Raw genomic sequence first — 12,724 nt, forward strand, 5'->3', positions numbered from 1 at the left:
GGCAAGAGTTTCATACCCAAATTCAATTTTGCAGTAATCTGAATGAAATACTCTGACAATCATAGGATCTTTGAAATACCAAGCAGGTAATGAACTACTAAATGGCAAAACGCCTCACAGAATCTACTCCCCATGTCCTACATAGAGACAGATACCATCCCCCCTCAGAATGTGGCTGACTTCATTAGTAATGACTGGTCACTGGTTCATGCTCTCTCAATGACACCCTGATAAAGCAGCATTGACACAAGAGGAGGGAAAGAGACAGTATAGGGCCCTGTAGACTCTTTGATCATCTCTTCAGCTGGTCATTTCAGAGCCGAAAAGTTTCAGAAAGAGTGAGCATTCAGAGTAACCAGGTTTGGGTGAACAGGCCCCGTCAGTCCATTAAAACTAATCTGCCAAAATCTACATTGAAAGTGCATCGTATTACTTTAAAGGCACTATATAAATATAAGTTATTGTTGTCGATTGCATACAATGAGTCAATATGACCCATTTATACAACTGTGACTAAGGGATATTGGGTTGTGGCACAATTGCAAATTAAACCTCACTCCCAGCTCTGCGCCTCCCACTTCATATTGGTGACACTGAATCAGGATAGGAAAATAAATTAGTTGTTCCTTCATTAAATTTTAATATTTATTTTCAACAGTTTGCAGTGTGTACTTTTAAATATTTGCAGCCAGCTTTTACCTCTGCAAGAGCTCACTCATGATTTCTAACAACCAATTGGGAAATTTCAGCTATGTCAAAGACAATGGGTGCAAAAGAGGGATCTTCAGACAAGGGTTTGTCCTCTTATTCCCCATCCCTACCACCACACTGGTCAGGGTCAGCCAGCTACGCACAGACTAGAGATCATCAGCTTGGCAATGTTTAAGGGAAAATTCCACTTAAGATCATAAAAATTAGGAGGAGTCAGCCAATTGGTCCCTCGAGCCTGCTCCGCCATTTAATAAGATCATGGCTGATCTGCTTGTTGCCTTAAATCTGTTTTCCTGCCTGTCTCCCAAAGTTCAGCACTTAATTCACAACTGCAGCCCAGAAAACTTCACAAAGTCTGAATTTGGAACAGCTATAAGAGTGGCGGTACATAGATACTGTTTGTAGATAACTAATTGGTGCAATATTAAACTGGATGCAGAAATAGAGAGGCCTGGGGGGTGTATGTACATGAATCTTTGAAGGTGACAGGACAAGTTGAGAAGGGTGTTTTTAAAAAAGCAGATAGGATCCTTGGCGTGAATAATGGAGGAACAGAATACAAAAGCAAGGAAGTTATGCTGTGCTTCTATAAAACACTGATTAGGCCTCAACTGGAGGATCATGTTCAATTCTTGGCATCTCACTTTAGGAAGGATGTCAAGGACATGGAGAGGGTGCAGAGGAGATTTACCAGAATGGGAGCAGGATGAGGAACTTCAGTGAACATGGAAAGACTGGAGAAGCTGGGATTGTTCTCCTTAGAGCAGAGAAGGTTAAGAGGAGGTATCAGAGAGGGGTTGAAAATCAAAAGGGTTTTTCTAGAGTAAATAAGAAGAAGCTGTTTCCAGTGGCAGAAGGGTGAGTAACCAGAGGGACACAGATTAAGGCAATTGGTAAATGAACCCAATGGAATGATGAGAAATATTTTTTTTTTCAAAAACAGAGAGAATTGTTGCGATCTGGAATGCACAGCCTGAAAGGGCGGTGGAAGCAGATTCTCTAGTAACTTTCAAAAGGGAATTGCACAAATACTTGAAAAGGAAAAAGAATTGTAGGGTAAAGAACAGGACCAATAGGAGAGCTGCTTCATACAGGCACAATGGGCTGAATGGTCTTCTGTGATGTAAGGTGCTATGGTAGCGCCATTTGCTAAAGCCAGTTGAAACATCATTAAAGCGGTTGAACCAACTGAGCTGATCTTTTAGCTTCATTGCTAGTCTGTATCTGGGATCAACTTAATGGGAATGGGACCCTGTCCAACTATAAGTCAATTCTGCATCATGTAAAGCTCGAACACACTTAACTCTCTAACAAGTCAGGAATAACCCATACAGGAAAGAGGGTGCAGGAACAGAAACATGTACCACAGCACCAATCCAGGCTGCACTCTTTGCCAGGGCATTTATTGGCCTGGGGTTGGAGAGGGACCAGGGAAGGGGAGGGGGGGGTGTGGTTAAAAATTCTACTTCCCCGAAATTCACAGTAACTGAAACTGCATTCGTCATTGGAAAGACAGCTCTCTAATTCCCGCCTGGGATGTTTCTAAAAGCAGTAAGTCACAGCTGTGATAGCATTAAACTTGTGGAAGGTGAGGTGTCAGCGCAGTTTTGACACAAACAATCACAGATGCCTTTTCATGTGTCGTGGATTGTGCCAAACAGCAAGTCGAGAGAGAGAGAAAGAAAACAGAGAGGAGAAAGAGAAAAATAAGCCCACAAGAGATCGAAACAAAAATCCCCACTCTTGATTTAGCTATTTGAAAAGGAGCTCGCAGTTTTTGAACACCACACCCAGCAGATGACATTCGTATGCTCCAGACTGCAGGAAGCATTTTCGCAATGTCAGTCTGTGCAGGCGCTAACAAGGGCAGGAATGATGGTAATGTCCCCTTATTACCAGCTGACAGGACTGGTGGTGACATCCAGCCTCATGAACTATTAAATCAGGAATAGTATTAACACCTTCTCTGGTCCGTGCATTCAGACAGGGCAGTGAAAGCCACAAGAGCTTTTCAGCACTCTGCATTGATAAACCAGGGCCATATGGAAACACATTTTTATCATGCCCCAACATATATCCATAGTTACACTTTCAAGAGGCAAAACGCTGCATGTCATCACTCCAAGTTGACCAGATCTGGAGTGAAGGATTCCAGCATTTTCATGTAAAGTGACACTTGTGCAAGTCTCACTCATTCTGCACTAATGAGCCAGCAGCTATTAGCATCGACACTATATTCGCAACAGGCAGGGAACATGGCCTAATATGTCTTCCCTTAGTGGCCCCAGTACTGCATATGTCACAGTCTGCCCTTTCTACCATGGATGTTTTCTTCCAATAACATGAAAATTCAGAGAGAAAAAAAAATCCACTACTCGACAATGAGGAAAGCTGCCCTTAATGTGACACGGATAACAAGAGTCAAACTGAATTCGAGAAAGAGCTGCTCGTCTCTTTAAAAGAAATGCTCCCCAAATTATTTGCTGCTTTTGACATTTTTTACTCTGCGTCTATATTAAAATATGCCAGGTCGATATTACGAGAGAAATGTTGCTTTACAGAAGGCTTCTGTGCAGTCACAGCTTTACTGATGTCACTGGCTGGGAGGGAACACCATCTATTTGAGGTAAATTAGCTGAACATCAGAAATACAGGGAGCCAAAAAATTGTTTGAAAATATTAGCTTGCTTTTTTAAAGTTCATCCTTTTGCTAAGAGGTAAACCTCAGGTGGTTACAGTCTAATTACTCTCTACTGACAGATAAAACCTGCAAGTGAGGGAGATAAGAGCAAGATTTCGATGTTGAAGGGTCAGTTTTTGTCCATGAGTCTTTTTAAAGGTTCAACATTGAAGAGTGACCCACACAAAAGCAGCAGCTGGGTTACAAACATACAAATGAGAAGCAGGAGTAGGCCATTCGGCCCCTTGAGCCTGCTCTGCCATTCAATAAGATCACGGCTGATCCGATTGTGGCCTTAGCTCCACACTCCGCCAACTCACAATAACCTTTGACTCCCTTGTTAGTCAAACATTTATCTACCTCTGCCTTAAAAATATTTAATGTCCCTGCCTCACTCTGGGGAAGAGAGTTCCAAAGATTCACAACCGTCTTGAGAGAAAAAAATTCTTCTCATCCCCGTCGTAAATGGGAGGGTCTCTCTAACTATGGGTTGTTCGTTAATTTCTCATAAGTTATCAGGGAATCTTAATGTGACCTGTTTCTCAAATCTACCAGGTACAGGCAGCTTTCTTCTGCAGCTCTCAAGCAGGTAATTAGATAAATCCTGTCACCATGACAGCAATGCATTACCTCAATAAAATGACCACTCTCTCTCTCTCTACAATAAGTATATATACTGGCTTTGGAAGGGGTGTAGCAGATTCAGCAGAATGATATGGGGGCAAAAAGGAGTTAAATTACAAGAACTGGTTGCATAGGCTAGGCTTATATTCCCTTGAATAGAAAAGATTAAGGGCTGATGTAATTAAGATGTTTAAGATGATTAAAGTATTTGATAGGGTAGATAGAGAGAAACAATTTCCTCTGATGGGGGGGGCACAGGGAAAGAGTTCAGAACAAGGGGGCGGAACCTTAAAATTCAAGCTAGACCATTAAGGGGTGATGTCAGGAAGCACATCCTCACACAAAGGGGAGTGGAAATCTGGAACACTCCACCCCAGAAAGCTATATTTTGGCAGGAAGAATAAAAGAGAGGCATATTATCTAAATGGTGAGAGATTGCAGAGATCTGAGATGCAGAGGGATCTGGGTGTCTTAGTGCATGAATCACAAAAGGCTAGTATGGAGGTACAGCAAGTAGTTAGGAAAGCTACTAGAATGTTATCATTTATTGTGAGGGGATTTGAATACAAAAGTAGGGAGGTTATGCTTCAGTTGTACAGAGCACTAGTGAGACCACATCTGGAGTACTGTGTACAATTTTGGTCACCTTATTTAGGGAAGGATGTAAATGCGTTGGAAGCAGTCCGGGGAATGTTTACCAGGCGGATACCTGGAACAGGCAGGTTGTCATATGAGGAAAGGTTGGACAGACTGGGCTTGTGTCCGTTGGAGTTTAGAAGAGTGAGAGGCAACTTGATTGAAACATATAAGATCCTGAGGTATCTTGACAGGGTGGATGTGGAGAATATGTTTCCTCTTGTGGGAGAATCTAGAACTAGGGGTCACTGTTTAAAAATAAGGGGTTTAAAATGGAGATGACGCAAAATGTTTTCTCTCAGAGGGTCATGAGTCTTTGGAACTCTCTTCCTGAGAAGGTGGTGGAAGCAGAGACTTTGAACATTTTTAAGGCAGAGGTGGATAGATTCTTGGTAAGCAAGGGGGTGATAGGTTATCGGGGGTAGGCAGGATGCAGATTTGAGGTTACTATCAGATCAGCTATGATCTTATTGAATGGCGGAGCAGGCTCGAGGGGCCGAATGGACCACTCCTGCTCCTTGTTCTTATGCAGAGGCTGGGGAGGCCCAACTAAAAATGTCAAAACTTGAGTCAATACAATTTTGTTAGGCAAGAGTATTCAGGGTTACAGAACCAAGGTGAGTAGATGGAATTGAGGTAGAAATCAGCCATGATCTCATTGAATGGCAGAACAGGCACAAGGCGATGAATGGCCTCAACCTGTTCAGTTATTCTGAGATATTCCCAGTGTCAGAAGATCAGAGGGCCACTGCCAGAAGCTGAGACGTTGAGAGCAGTTCACTTCCCACAGGCCTGGGATCACATAGAAACAAGATGGAAAAATGAGCAAATCGTGCAGGGGGATGATATTCGAGTGATTGTTTTCACATTGGCCAGGATCTTTCGCTGAGCAGGCGGACATGCACCCGACCCACTCCAGCACAAAATGACACGCGCTGACGCGGGCAAGCGTCCCAATGTCATCGCGTACTCGCGTGATATTTCAGTCAGCGGCATAGGCCGGAGTCGGCAGCATGCCCGCCGACAATTAAAAGGCCTATTAAGGCCATTAACAAGCCAATTGATTTAAAGTTTTCACTGCCCGTCCAACCTTGCGGTTGGCGGGCAGGCGAAAAGGCCAGGCGACCTCTGCATTTTTGCAAAACCTCATCCACGGGCGGAATGAGATTTTGATCCGTATTTAAAATAATTTTTTTTTAAATTTATCCTAATTTCTAACATGTCCCTGCTCATGTGACAGAGTCACATAGTAATAAGCTTCATGACAGAGTCACGTGAGGGGACGTTTTTTTACACCTTAAAATTCTCTATCTGTTAGTTTGAAAACTGCTCGCATGCGCAGAGTTCGCACTTGCCCTCCTCCCTCCCGACACAGGCAGCACTGAGTGTTGCTGCGTGCGTTTTATGCTAGGCAGGCCTTAATTGACCTGCCAGCATGAAATAGCGGCTTGGCCCCGATCACAGGCAGTGGTCAGCTTCCCAACCTCCACCGAGCCCGCCCAACGAGGGCAAAATTCTGCACATTGTTTGCCTAAAGAAATTATTCAGGTTCAAGTGCTTGGGAACAGTGGTTGAACAGCAGCAACAACTTGCATTTATGTAGCACCTTTAATGTAGTAAAATGTCCCAAGGCACTTCACTGGAACATTATCAAACAAAATTTAACACCAAGCCACATTAGGAGCTATTCAGACAGGTGACCCAAAGTTAAGAGATAGGTTTTAAGAAGCATCTTAAAGGAGGAGAGAGAGGTGGTGAGGTTAAGAGAGGGGGTTCCAGGGCTTAGGGCCCAGGCAGCTAAAGAGACACAGCAATCGATGGCGGAGTGATTAAAATCGCAGATGTCCAAGAGGCCAGAATTAGATGAGTGCAGATACCTTGGAGGGTTGTGAGGCTGCAGGAGATTACAGAGACAGGGAGGGGTGAAGTCATGGAGGGATTTGAAAACAAGGATGAGAATTTTAAGATATTATTTGACCGGCAGCCAATGTGGGTCAGCGAGCACAGGGGTGATAGAGGAACAGGACTTGGTATGAGTTAGGACGCAGGCAGCAGATCGTTGGTTGAGCTAACACTTACGAAGGATGGAAGCTGGGGGATGTTGGCCAAGGGAGTGCCTAACCAGTTGCCAGGATTGGCGACTGCCTGGGCATCTATTCTCACTCAGACTCATCAGCCCGCCACTTGAACTTCCTTGCGCCATCCGAGTGACCTTCCCAGATTCACACTTGGAGCAACCAATGTAGTGAAGGAAGCCGTTCAGGGAGACCCCAGCTGGAAATTGAGGACACCGTGAGGGAAAAAAGTCAGAATTTACCAAATTCAGTCGGGTTTAATTTCCAGTTTTAACTTGCCACACATGCTGCCCAGGCGATGCATTAAAAAGATACAACATATGGAACTCAAATTCAGGCCTGAAAACACCTCTCATGTCTCAGTAAACACATTATATTTTGCTTGTCTTTCTTTTAAACCTCTGGAGCTCGTATGGACATTGTCAGCATTAAGAATATACACTTTCCTCTGGCAAAAGCAGTTCTGTTTAGAATTTGATAGCTGAGTGTTAAAAGGAAGAACTGAATAAATGTAAGGAAGTAAGGACACTCTTTAGTGATGTCCTGATTTCTTATGGCTTTGATTATGTTGCATTTAAGCTCCAAGAATAGCTCAAATGTATCTATACTGCATTATCTAGCCGATTCCTAGAATGCTATGACTTAAGTGATGTTTCAGTGGTTCATTGTGTTCCTCTATTTCAGAATAATATTCAACAAAAGAAGTTTGGAGTGAATTTCTGTTCTGCATATAATGGAGAGCTGTGGCCAGAGAGTGGGAGGGATGGCGAGATTTGACCACCTTATGTTGTGATTAATAACCAGCCTCGCTCAGGCCTACAGAGGATGAGTTACCCTTGCAGAGGCCAACTGCCTATCAGCAACTCAGAGTTCAGCAGCCAGCTTTCGCCTGGGGGAAATCGCACCCACCTTCACCAAAAACATCACACGGTGCCAGAAAAACAAACGTGAGAGACAAAATAAAAAACCTTTCCAAAAAAATAGCTAAAAGAATGGTAACTTTTTACTTTTTAAAAAAAAAACTAAGTGAAAAGTATGTCTTTTTAGGCCAAAAGGAAAGCTCGTGGTCATAAAGAGTTAAAAGTAGCTGTGTCCTGGGTCAAAAATAAAAATAAATCCAATCATTGACAGCCGAGTTTTTGTGGGGGCTGTATCATCTCGCTCTGAATCAGACATTACGATCAGTCAAAGTCTAACCAGGAATGACAACAAGATTTTGTTCCTCCCTCATTAAGCTGGGAGATCTAAAAAGAACATTTTTTTTGTTTCTTGTTCAGTTCCATGACACCAGCTTGTTATCAATGTACAGAGTGTACAGCCTGCCTTTCCTTGAATTAACCCACTGTGTCACAATGACCTGAGTGAATAAGTTCTTACTATCACAAACAGCCCTAGTAATCTCTGGCCTCGACAGTGACACACATACACACACATCCTCACTCAACAAAACTGCCCAGTTACCAGATGTCTTACTCAGCCACTAATTAGTCACTGAGGTTACCTCTTGGCTCCAAAATCTGACACTGGGGTGGGAGACTGCAGCAACATTCTGCTCGAGAGCTTCCTCTCTGAGCGTTAATCAAAAGGCACACCATAGAGCATCACCTCCTCCATGCACACAGTACAGGCAGACCAGCTTAAAAAGGTTAATTGAACAATGGTGACCAACATTAATCTCATATTACTGCTCAAACGTAATAAAGATGGCATTATTTCTTAAGTGTTCCCAAAAATAGTGAGTGGGAGTCAGAATTTAATTTATATCATTTGTGTCATTTCTCCTAATTAACAAAGGCCTGAGCAGTTCTTGTCAAGCGCCTGCAGAATCTTAGGGAAACGGATGCCTCATTGGCAGAATGATGCACATAGCTCATGCATCCAGTGTGGGGTTGAAATCAAAACCCGGCACAAGATTTAAAATAATCATGCACTGGAGAATTGCAAATCCACCCACCTCAAAAATAAAATTAAACCAACAGAGATATTGTCAAGACTGAGTATGACTCTCCTGTGTCTGTTTCCATAACCTAACAGAAGGCTAGGTGTCTTGGCTTTCAATATACCACTAAAAACATTGAGCAGAATTGTTTTCTATTAATTTCTGACTCACTTCCCCCTCCCCCACCATCCCACACACTTAAAATGTACAAATGCAGAGGACTTTTATTGTTTAATTTGCTAATTGGTTAATGTTTATGTTCCACTAAGATTGTCTTTAATTATAGTACAGTACTAATGATCGGTTCAGAGAGTATGGGTGACACTTTCCCCTTGTTATTTTAAAAAAAACAGCAGGAAGTTTAGTCCTTGCTGTTTAAAATGCTTCTTTTGCTGCTGCTTAACTTTACCAAAAAGAAGCTGAGCTGTTTTAAAATGACTTGGGTGTTTCAAACCTTCTTTTCTCTATGTCTTAAATCAGTGTTGAAGTTTTAAGATCCCATTACCACCTTCTCAGTATTTTTGTCACAGATTCTCACGTGGAAAACCTTATGTACATCCTTTGTATTTTCTGGTACCTGTCAAGAACTGTCGAGAACATCAAAAGGTGTCTTTGGAAATGGGTCAATTTGAACTTATTTTGGTGAATTCAGAAATCTGTACTTAATATATGTGTAAGACCATCGAAAGCACATTACTTTACAGCCTAGTTAAGCAGTCTTGAAATCAGGGGAAAAAATGCAGCAATACATAGATTAAAACCAGATCACCTTCCTGATGTGAAAAACACAGAACAAGAATGGCAGAATGTCACACAGGAAAGGTCTATTGGCAGCAGAGGCAGAGGCTCAGAACCTCTGGTCAGTCTCAACCTGTGACAGATCAAAAAGCCGCCCAGTCCTCCCCCTCCCTGCAGCCCCCCTCCACCCCACCCCCCAAAAGATCTGCCTCAGCAGTTACTCTTTTCAGGGTTATCGGGGTCCTGAGGCAAGCCTGACCCTTTGAAACATTCCGACACTTTTACAAGTAAAGAAATAATAAAAATAGGATTAAAGCCGAGTCTTCTGGTACCTTCTCCTTGGGAAAAGCAAAATAAATCTAGCCACGGCAGTTCAAATGTAAATCTGCTGAGGAATGTGGGCCATCCCTTCCACAGCCTAGGTCATTTACATGTAAACACATGGAGTGAGGAGAATACAATCTCCAGCTGCCCATATACCTGCTGTCACAGGTGATTGCTACATCCTGACCCACTACTACTATAATCATCTCACTCGCACTTTCACTTTTTATGCCCTGCTTACCCAAAAGTAAACAAAACTACCCAAAAGAAAATCACAAAACAAATAGATCTTCAAAATACTTGCCCAGTATAACCCCATTAAATTTATCATTTATGCTAAATTATATTTCTTTTAAAAAAGATGATGCTTCCATTAAGTGCAGAAAACAGCAACCTGATTGTTAGTCCATGTGATATTTAAAGTTGTTCTTTTTATATATTGTACTAAGTTGTATTCTTTCTCTTGAATTGTGTTTTATTTCCCTGTAAAACAATCTGCTTTTCATTCTGCAATCAAATATTAACCTTCGTTGGTGTTTCAGATCTGCAGCCACTAGATCTGAGTGATCAGAATCTTGAGGACAGACAGAAGTTAGTAAATGCACAGTTCATATTCCACAAACATTGGTGCAGGCTGCATAACATGTTCCCAAAATAATTCTGATTTCTCTATTACATAACAAACCAAACAGTAAATGATTTATCTGTTTCACTGATGACAGTAGCACTCAATCATTTGATCATCTTCAGTACTGATGCAGCATTTATTTATTTTTACGACATGATATTTAAAATTTAATTGCTCACAACCAAAATATTTGCTTCCTTGCGTCACTTCTCCAAGTGCAACTCACCTGGGCTAAAGCATATTTGCGACAAGATCACAGACAGCAACACATTACTCAGGCACTTTTTGCCTTTCAACTTGTGTGGCAAAATTCAATGTGAATCTGTGTATTTAAATATCATAGTCATAAATATGATTTGGTTACAGGAAACCTATAACTTTTGGACAAAGAAGCATGATTGCTTGTTTCAATAATTTTCCCTCTTTGATGTTCCTAGGAATTCCCTCCTTGGAGTTTGGAGTGAAAAGCATTTTCGTTTTTAAATAGCTATCAGTTCTGAGGTAATTATAGAAAGTTATAAGACTCCGATTTGACAGACAAATTTAAATTGTCACAAACAAATTAACCCCTCGATGCTTCACTACAATTTTTCCATCAAACGCATGGAGCTTAACAATGTGGTTTCCCCCACCAGCCCCCGCCCCAGCACCCCCAGTTGTGAAAATTGGGAAAAGTTCTGCAGTCTTGTGTTATTCTCCAAGTCACCAATGATTCAATGCTCAATAGGCATGCAAATTCCAGGGCTGCAAAGTATTCCTGTTGTTCAATGGGTTTTGTTCTGAAGAATCAATTCAATGTTTTTAAACAACAAAAAAAAACTTATTTTCTGTTATTCATTAGCAGGGACTGATTACTTTCATTGATCATACCAACAAAATAAAATCTACCTCCAAAATGTCCTTGCACTGCACAGAAACCTATCTCAAATTGCAATTTAGTCTGTGTCATTTAAGCGAATGCCAGGGGAAGGAATATTTATGTAAAGTGAGCAGGACATGAGAAATCATACCCCAATTCTTTAAATCTGCATTCACTATTAATTCCGGCTGCGAATTCCTATTTAGTGAATTTGTGTTTTGTATCAGTCACGCATTTTCCCTTGTTTAGAACTCAAATTACATAAAGTCACTTTCTACAGTTATCATCTGTGTGTGTCTTCCATTATTACTGTCAAAAAAAACCATATTAACTGTAACATAAAGCATCGAGCAATTTATATCGCAGACAATCTACTGTTACAAATTTAAACTGGGCATGAGATTGTGTGACATTAAATCCCTTGCACTCTTCCACAGGGATTCCAGTTATGTGCATATTCCTGCTCTGTAAAAAACAATTAAGTAATAAAGATATTCACTTTGCAGGAATTGATTGTAACAATTAATGAAGCCAATTAACATTCAATTTTTTTTTGCTATTTGACATATTTAATCAATACACAAAAAGAATATTCCAGTATCCCGCAGCCCTTGCACTGATTACGACCAGGGAGCTCTGGAAGCTTTATTCTCCTTAACTCAGTCTTGAGTCAAGCGAGTAATTTATGTCTGAAAATAACTGCCCTCCCCCACCACCCACCCTGTAATAAAGAGGAATCTGTGATTCAAGAAAGTCGGTTTTCACCAGTGCTTCTCCTGCAAAGTATCATTCAATCGCAAAATTCAACCATCCACACTCAAAATCAAGAACTCTGTGCGAGGGATACAACTCCACAAAGCAAAAAGGATACTTCATTGTCTTAGAAAACCTTGTAGCTCTTTTAACCAAATCCCACTGCATTCAAGGAATTGCAGAACAGTATCTTCTCGCATGGAATTCAAATAATCTATTTGGGTTCCATAGAATTTTTGACAAATTCTTTACAAAGAAGTAAGTTTTCTTCTTTTAGTGTATACATAAATAATTTTAGATGTGCCAATGATTGAAACATGGTGCTTCCTATTCCCAATTTATCATATTATTTTAATATAAAATTACTCTTTTACAGGAATTCTCACATTTCTTCACGGCACTGATAATGCTATTGATCTCATGTAAAGACAACCCAGAATAAGCATTAAAAAGCCAGAGCCCAACTGCTCTCCTCTACCTGCGCTGTCTCAGTCTCACTACATTACTCAGTAACACTTTGCAGAATGCTGTCGCATCTGTTCCACTTGCTTTCACTACATGAAAGCTCTCCTTCCAAAGTGAACCTGTACTGACTGGAAGGATAACGATGCACGCCTGCAAGTCTCAAAATGGGGATTAACATCGCAGCACACAAAAGCAGTTTGTTCAAGCCATCTACAGACAGAGGGGCCAGAGCTTGGAAGAGCTATATTCTCCTGCTACCCATTGTTTCTGTCCCTTGCTGCTTGCAGGGAAG

General features: G+C 41.4%; 1 protein-coding gene across 4 annotated transcripts in view; it reads right to left on the reverse strand.

Moving 5' to 3' along the window:
- The window catches only part of LOC144668385 (zinc finger protein basonuclin-2-like), a 530,041-nt gene that overhangs the window by 359,355 nt on the left and 157,962 nt on the right, over positions 1–12,724 (reverse strand). The window lies entirely within an intron of this gene.

Source organism: Cetorhinus maximus, chromosome 2 (genome assembly GCF_964194155.1).
Source record: "Cetorhinus maximus chromosome 2, sCetMax3.hap1.1, whole genome shotgun sequence".
NCBI lineage: Eukaryota > Metazoa > Chordata > Chondrichthyes > Lamniformes > Cetorhinidae > Cetorhinus > Cetorhinus maximus.